Source organism: Pipra filicauda, unplaced genomic scaffold (assembly GCF_003945595.2).
Source record: "Pipra filicauda isolate LSUMZ 115617 unplaced genomic scaffold, ASM394559v2 scaffold109_size3271384_pilon, whole genome shotgun sequence".
In the NCBI taxonomy this organism is placed as follows: Eukaryota; Metazoa; Chordata; class Aves; order Passeriformes; family Pipridae; genus Pipra; species Pipra filicauda.
The window spans coordinates 116,010-123,113 of NW_024103540.1; the positions used below are offsets into that span (position 1 = coordinate 116,010).

General features: G+C 40.4%; 1 long non-coding RNA gene across 1 annotated transcript; it reads left to right on the forward strand.

Moving 5' to 3' along the window:
* The first annotated feature begins 393 nt into the window (after nt 1-393).
* Nucleotides 394-4,313, forward strand: LOC114004018. Its single transcript, XR_003546432.2, has 3 exons — nt 394-572; nt 2,301-2,461; nt 4,268-4,313. It is a non-coding gene; the product is annotated as an uncharacterized LOC114004018 (long non-coding RNA).
* The last annotated feature ends 2,791 nt before the right edge of the window (nt 4,314-7,104 follow it).

Consider the following 7,104-nt stretch of genomic DNA (forward strand, 5'->3'; position numbering starts at 1 on the left):
TGCCACTTGTGTTTTGTCCATCTTGGGCAGCACACTTGCTCACTGTCAGCTTTCCCACTGCCTGAAGGAGAATATTTGTCCAAAAAAGGAGGAAATCTACTCTCTCATTCTGCTGCTGATTGAATATGGGCTTTTAGCATGTGGTCCTCAACACTAAAGTAAAACCTGGTGGATTTCAAATCTGGAGTGCTGAAAATACAGGCTTGTTATATCAGAACTTGATGTCATTCATACCAGTTTGCAGTAAAATACTGCAATACTCTCACTGAATTTGTGTGGCTGTTTATTTTTGGGTTTTTTTAAGCGTCAGCTTTGGACAGCATGAGTCTAAGTATGAATATTTACTTCTTTTTTTTTTTTTTTCCTCGCCCTTGGATTGCAGAAGAAAATGTGGAGACGTGACCTGACATTCAAAATGAAACACTAAGACTGAAACGAATAATCCACCACTTGTGATTTACTTTTTCAGTATTTTTTTTTAAAAGCCAGTTCTCTGCTCTTTGATCTGCTGCCTTGGGATTTCTGAGTGCTTTATCTTTCCATGTGACAGTCACCTGCCAATGATGATTTCGGTAGGTGAACAAAATGCTGATGTAGATAATGGAAGACATGATCCTTTCCCCCATTCACAGTAGCCTGAAGTACTCTGGGCCTTGGCATAAGATCATGAAGGGTATTTATGGTGCAAAGTTCTGCTGATGTAGCACGGGAGGGCTCTCTAAGGTCGCCAAACCTGGTGTGGTTTTGACCTATAAGAAACAGTCCTGGGGCAGAGTTACCTGCTGAATGAACTTCAGCTCAGGGGGATGCAGCTGGCTCCTTCCAACACAGAAGATGGGAGTGATTTAACATGAGATGTGGATAATCAGGAGAGAAGTGGGAATACGACTGGCTGACAATAAGAGATACAGCCTGCACATCCTATGGGTGAGCTTCACTGGGGGATAAAATCCTCTCTGCACCAAGCAGGAATGTTGATGGTCAGCCACTGTATGAGCCACTAACTGTGAAGGAAAGAAGGTCCTAAGGAAATAGAGGAAATGTGGATGTTTGTGTCATATACAGAAAATTTGGCCTGGCCTGCATGCCAGATGATATCCTTGCATCTGGTGAAGCTGAAGATGCTGAGAACAAGGATAGGAGGAAGGGGACCATACCCCAGTTAGATCTATGCACAATGTGTCGTTGAATGAAATAAAATATATCTTGAAAAATGATTGATGAAGACTAGAGCTCATAACTCCTGGGGTAATTTTGTCACTTTTATCTTCAGGGTGGAGATCACTACATGCCAGGCTGCATTCCTTCATAGCATCTGAATCATTCTTATTGTCTCCACAAGCTGAAAATGAGAAACAGACTGGCAAGAAAGTTAAAATTTTCAAGGTGGATGGAACAGAGAACAGCCTTATTTGTTTTGTTTGGTTTTTTTTTTTTTTTAAGATTAAAGGTTCCTGTTGCATTTTTGCAGACAATAATACACTGGATTTTATGATTCCTCTATTTAAAACAAAACTATGGTTTCCTAGATTTAAAGAGAAATAAGAGCACCTGAATAAAAGAGCTTACTTCAGTGCTGTCTATATCCATCCTGGCTTTCCGTGAGATGCACGAGGGAGAAATATTTCCAAGGCACCAGTGGTTGCCATATCCTGTATGCAAAAAGATTCCATAAATGTCTGAAAACAGATGGAATGCAACTTTGGAGGAATAAATGGATTTTTAATTTTCTGAACATTTTGGATTCCATCTGGTTGAAGTAACTAAGTGACCTACTAGAATACTTTTACCTTTCTTGTATAATAGATAGAAATACAGCTTGCATTGCTATTGACTGACACATTCCCCATTAATAAATGGGGTTTACTTGCTAATACATTTGCTTATTTTTAACTCTTTTGCCCTGTGTGTCAGGGGATACCTGATGCACTTCTTCCTGCATGTCAGACCTAGATGTTGGCTCTCTCTCATGATTTGTCCTTGCAGCTGGTAAGGAGGAGCTCTAAACCACCTGCCTAAGCCCACCTGTCAGTAGTGGAAGCCTAAAGAGATAACACACCTTAGACTTATCTCCTTTTTTTTTTTTTTTTTTTTTTGCTGCAAGCATTGGCACAGGGCAAAAAGAAAAATAAAATGCTCTTAATTTCCTGTCTTGCTTAAAGGGAAAGAGTAAGAATGAGTAGGGGCTTTTTGTAGAGGTACTAATAAGGTGGATTATTTTCTGTTTACTGTTTCTTGTTACTGCCATTTAGAATGTTGTTAAATGAATAAGAGTAAATACATGTGTGTTTTTTAAACAGGAAATGAGCATTTCTCTACGAGTAGGAAAGACAGGCGGCTTGAACTCACAAGAAAGAAGTCATAAAGTATATTACTCTCTATAAAAAATGGAAGACCTAGTTATAGAAAAGACACCATTTTTGTGCCTTTCACTTGTTACCTTTCCCTGCTTCAGTAAAAGGTAAAACCCAAATCTGTTCACTCCCCTTGAGAGAGAAAATGAGTCTTTTAAATCACTAATTTTAAGCCTGTACTTAAAGTTGCACTACTTATGAGGCTGATTATTTATGATTTCCATATTGCCATTCAGAAACTTGTACTGAGAATAAGTATTTCCATGCTGGTAAGTTCATAAGCAATAGTTAGTAAGATATTGTCAATGTGTTTGGTATTAGTTTTCATATTTTTTGGCACTTGGGAACATTTCTCAGGGTTCTTGCTATGAATATGGATAAACATTCCAAAGAATGGGGAATGACAGCCCCCCCCTTTTTTTTTTTTAAGGGATAGTAGTGAGACTCTTTTCCCTTTCTGGAAGCAAGTATATTTGTGTTTCATTAAAAGCTGTTGCATCTTAGGATCACAAGTTTCAGTCTAGCAAAAAGCCTGAAATCACTGAAAGATTTCCCTTGTGCCTGACACATTATTGCTATGTAAAGAAGTGTGCTTGCTGGGTCCTTAATAGGACAAAATATAGCATTTCCACTGCAAATAACTTCTATATAAAAATCTGGTCACCGTAACCCCATAATTCAAAGTAGGCTTTCAGGCTTTCTCCCTGAAATTTCTGATTATGAACTTCTGAGGGCTGGCAAGAGCACACACTGGTGCAAGCCAGCAAAACTCCGGACACAGCGCAGTCGTGTTTTGAGTGTCTTTTGCTGGGATCCGGGAATAAGCTTGCCTTGTATGGCATTGAGACAATTGAATTCTCTTTTGCATTATACAGTTATATAATTACATTACTGTCTCCGAAGCCTTTTTGCCCCCATAAATGATTAAAACTGTTGTTGCACAAAGACTTGGGAGACGCATGTAAAACTCCTTATACAGAATGTAAGTGCCTGAAAGACTCACCAGCTGCCAGCATTGAGGATTTGCTGTTTCATGATTTTTCTGAGAGTTTAGAGTGTTCTAAAGAGAAGTCTGTATCCTGCTAATAGTACTGATCACATGTTCTCTCATTTGTATAATTGAGAAAATTAACAATATAATGAAAACAGCTCCATCTAAATAAGTTCTCTACCCACAGTTAATAAAATAGTACCTGTCCGCAGAGACCTGGAATTTCTCTGCAAATGCTTTTAGTTAAACAAAGCATTTTGTGTACCTACAGTAAATGTGATATTTATTTTTTCATTATTCATGAAACAACTTTAATGTCACTGCTGATTTTCCTGGTAGGATGTTCAGCTCCAGCATACCAGAGCTCATGCTGAGCTGTAGCTGAAGATGTCATTCACAATAAACATGAGCTGCTGTGACAATACGATGGCAGAAGGTGAAGAATCTCTTTCCTTGTGCAAGGGCGTGCATGTGTCTCTCTCTGTGTGCGAGAGGGAGAGAAGGAAAGAGATTTGATTGTGTTTACAAGATTCATCTGTGACACAGCAGGTAGTAGTCACATTGTAATAGTCACCTTAACGCAGATAATTTGATTTTCAACCTGGTTATCATGCATTTAGACATAACGATACGTGAAAATATATGCTTTAGAAGTGCATTTTAAACAAGGTTGCACACTTTAAGTGGGAATATATTAGAGGTAAGCATTGATTTTTGCAATTCCTGGAAAGCATTCTTCAGTCTATGTTACTAGGAGGACATTACTAGGAGGAAAGCAAATTCTGATGGATAAATCTCAGGGACTGCTACCATTTTTGGGCTGAACTCAACAGGATGGGCCTCCCCAAATTTGACATCTCTAAAACTGTACAAATTTCTCCCATTTGAGAGCTTCAGGTACTAATAGAATTTCACTTCTTAGTTTCAGGTTGTCTTCTGACTGGAAAACAAAGAGTCAAAAAGTCCTGTGGCCTTTCTGCCCATTACACTGCAGGGAAGACAAAACACCTGATCATAGGACGAATGTTGTCTTGGGTCACCATCAAGATCCTGACCTACCTAGCTGATGTGACACAAGGAAAGAGGTATGTTGATGTTTGTCAAGAGCAGAGCCTCATTACTGCTTCCTGGAGTAGCCTGAGAGATAAGGGGATCTCTCAGCAGTTTAATCATAGTCGTAACACACTCACTTTCATGCAAGACAAAAAAGAATCTGCTGTTTGCACCGTGAGATTTCAAGCTCTATTTAAATCTAAAGACTGTGGACGTGGTTGGGCATGATTTTGTGAATCACCTAGAGCACATTTGCACAAACAAAAGCAGGCATAATTCTCCTGAAGTCGATAGAGTTGAGCGTGTTTATACGAATGGGGCATTTGGCCCAAATCCAGTTGGAGTCTTTGCAGTATAACACCTCTGAATCTTCAGAGGTTTTCTTAGAGTCATTAATATTGAGGCTCTATGTACCCAAGGTAATTATCCATTACCGCTTGAGCCTGGACCAGGAATTGTTTTATGGCATGTTGCCTCATTAGTATAATATAATGGAAAAAAAACAGAAAGAAACTAGAAACTAGGAAAATAAGGCTGCTAAAAGGAGAAGAGTGTGAGGAAAACAAACACAGTGGGGTGAGGTCCTCTGATGGTGTAAATCAGTATCACCTTCTGTGAGGCTCTGCCAATTTACACCCTGTGATGCTCTGGCCCATGATTATTAGGAAAGTATGTTGTTGATATGCTCTATAATGGCTTCCATTACCAGCCCATGCTAAAAGAAGCAGCTGGTGAAAGTTATGTTTATGTTCCACAGATGGATCAGCAATGGCAGACACATAGCTCTGTGTCTGGTAAACAGGTGTTTTACTTTATATTTGCTAGCTAGCCAGAAGAAGTCAGATTCTTGGTGAGGGGTGTAGGCAAAGGAGATCAATTTAGTTGTTGAAAAGGAAAAAGCAATGCTTTTTGGTTGCACTTTATTTTCTTCTTATACAGTGAGTAGTGTCCTGAAACCCATCCTAATCTAAGTGACTGGGGGAAAAAATTATCAGAGGAGCAAAAATCCCAAAACTTACATCCAAATGACACTGTCTCATCTCCATCCTTACTTGCCCATTTTCAGCAGGAGATGGGATCACTTTGGTTTCAGACAAAGTAAAAGGTACCTACAATGGAGTCAAAGCCTCCCACGCCAGAGGAGCAACTTTGCCAGTTGCTGCAGTGCAGAACGGGACTAGTTGATATTATAGCAGAGATTAGCTATGCCTTTGGTGGGAGGTGGAAATATAATCCTCATTTTCATAAGTAACGTTTTGCAAACCAATTCTGACACCTGTAAATTTAATACTTACATGGCCAATGTAGAAGGAGAACAATTGCTTTTCAGCTTACTCAAGATAAACCATTTATTTTGACCGTGTTTCTTCATTTCTGATTACCCAGAAAACCAAAAAGTGGCTGGGATTTTTTCTGGTCTCTGAATGGCACATACTTCTAGATGGCAGAATGGCAACACATAAATTCCTGGGTGAATATCATTCTGGCTAAAATTCCTTAAACTCTGAGGGTTTGGGAGCATTTTCACAAGTACCCAGCAGTAGGCTGAATATTCATTAATAACTAATATTATGCCTCTGTGAATCATAGTGATCCAGATTCAGCACTTCCAGTTGCAAATCAGATCATCTGATTCTTTGACCAGCTCTAGGGAAAGCTCCTTAGTATGTAATGCAAAGAAGTAGCCTGAGGGAAGAGAGCAGGCTGGCATCATTTGCCTAAAACTTGCCCACACTGCTATTGGGTGTTGATCCTCCTGGTTAAATGAATCCTGCTGAGTCCTTGAAACCAGTGGCCAAGGCAGGCACAAGTGATTCTCCAAGAGAAGAGGTGACTCAGGGAGTGGGAGGAGTAGCTGAGACGGCTGAAGAACCTGGGGTGGGTCTGAAGAGATGTTCACCCTCAGTGTGGTTAGCTCATTATCACACCTGTTTTATTGAAACCAAACTGCTCAAAGGGGCAGCCTTGGAATCGGTGTGTTGTCAGGGAGGTGGCTGTTGGAATGAAGTGTGAGCAGCTCCTGGTTCTGAGCTTCTGTTGCAGAAATAATATATGAAGGAATAGCGAGAGCAGCAGGTGTTGTCAAAATTTATGGGTGAGCAACAAACCCAGGCAGCAGCCCCACAGGAAGAGCAGTGACAGCTACTGCAGCAGATGGTCTCGAGAATTATGAATGTGGGACCTATCCCCAGCTGCCCCTATAACTTGGTCCTTCTTGAGCAGGAACCAACAAGATGTTGACTACAGAGTCTACAGAGTCAAGTTGAGCAGCAAGACTGGGTGTGATCAGGGCCACCAGCCACTCCAGCTCCGTGCTGGACCAGCCTGACCAGAGCTGTACATATTGATCTTCCAGCAGTGGTGCTGCTGCTGGCTATGAGAGGTACATCTTGAACCAGTTGGGAATCCCAGAATAGAAGTACTGATAAAGGCTCATGGAGGAATTTAACTACCCAGACATCTGTTGAGTAACAAATACAGCTGAACATGCATCATCGCAGAGGTTCCTAAATTATAGTGAAGACAACTTTATGATCCAGAAAGTAGAGACTCCTGAGGAGAAGCCATCCTGGATCTACAGGAGTATATTAATGAAATTTGCAGATGAAACTTTGCAAGTGCATTAAAAATACAGCAGCACTGTGTTTTAGGATTGACTTCAGCAGAGTATCATATGTGTTTAAAAAGAACTGTCTGCCTCATCCG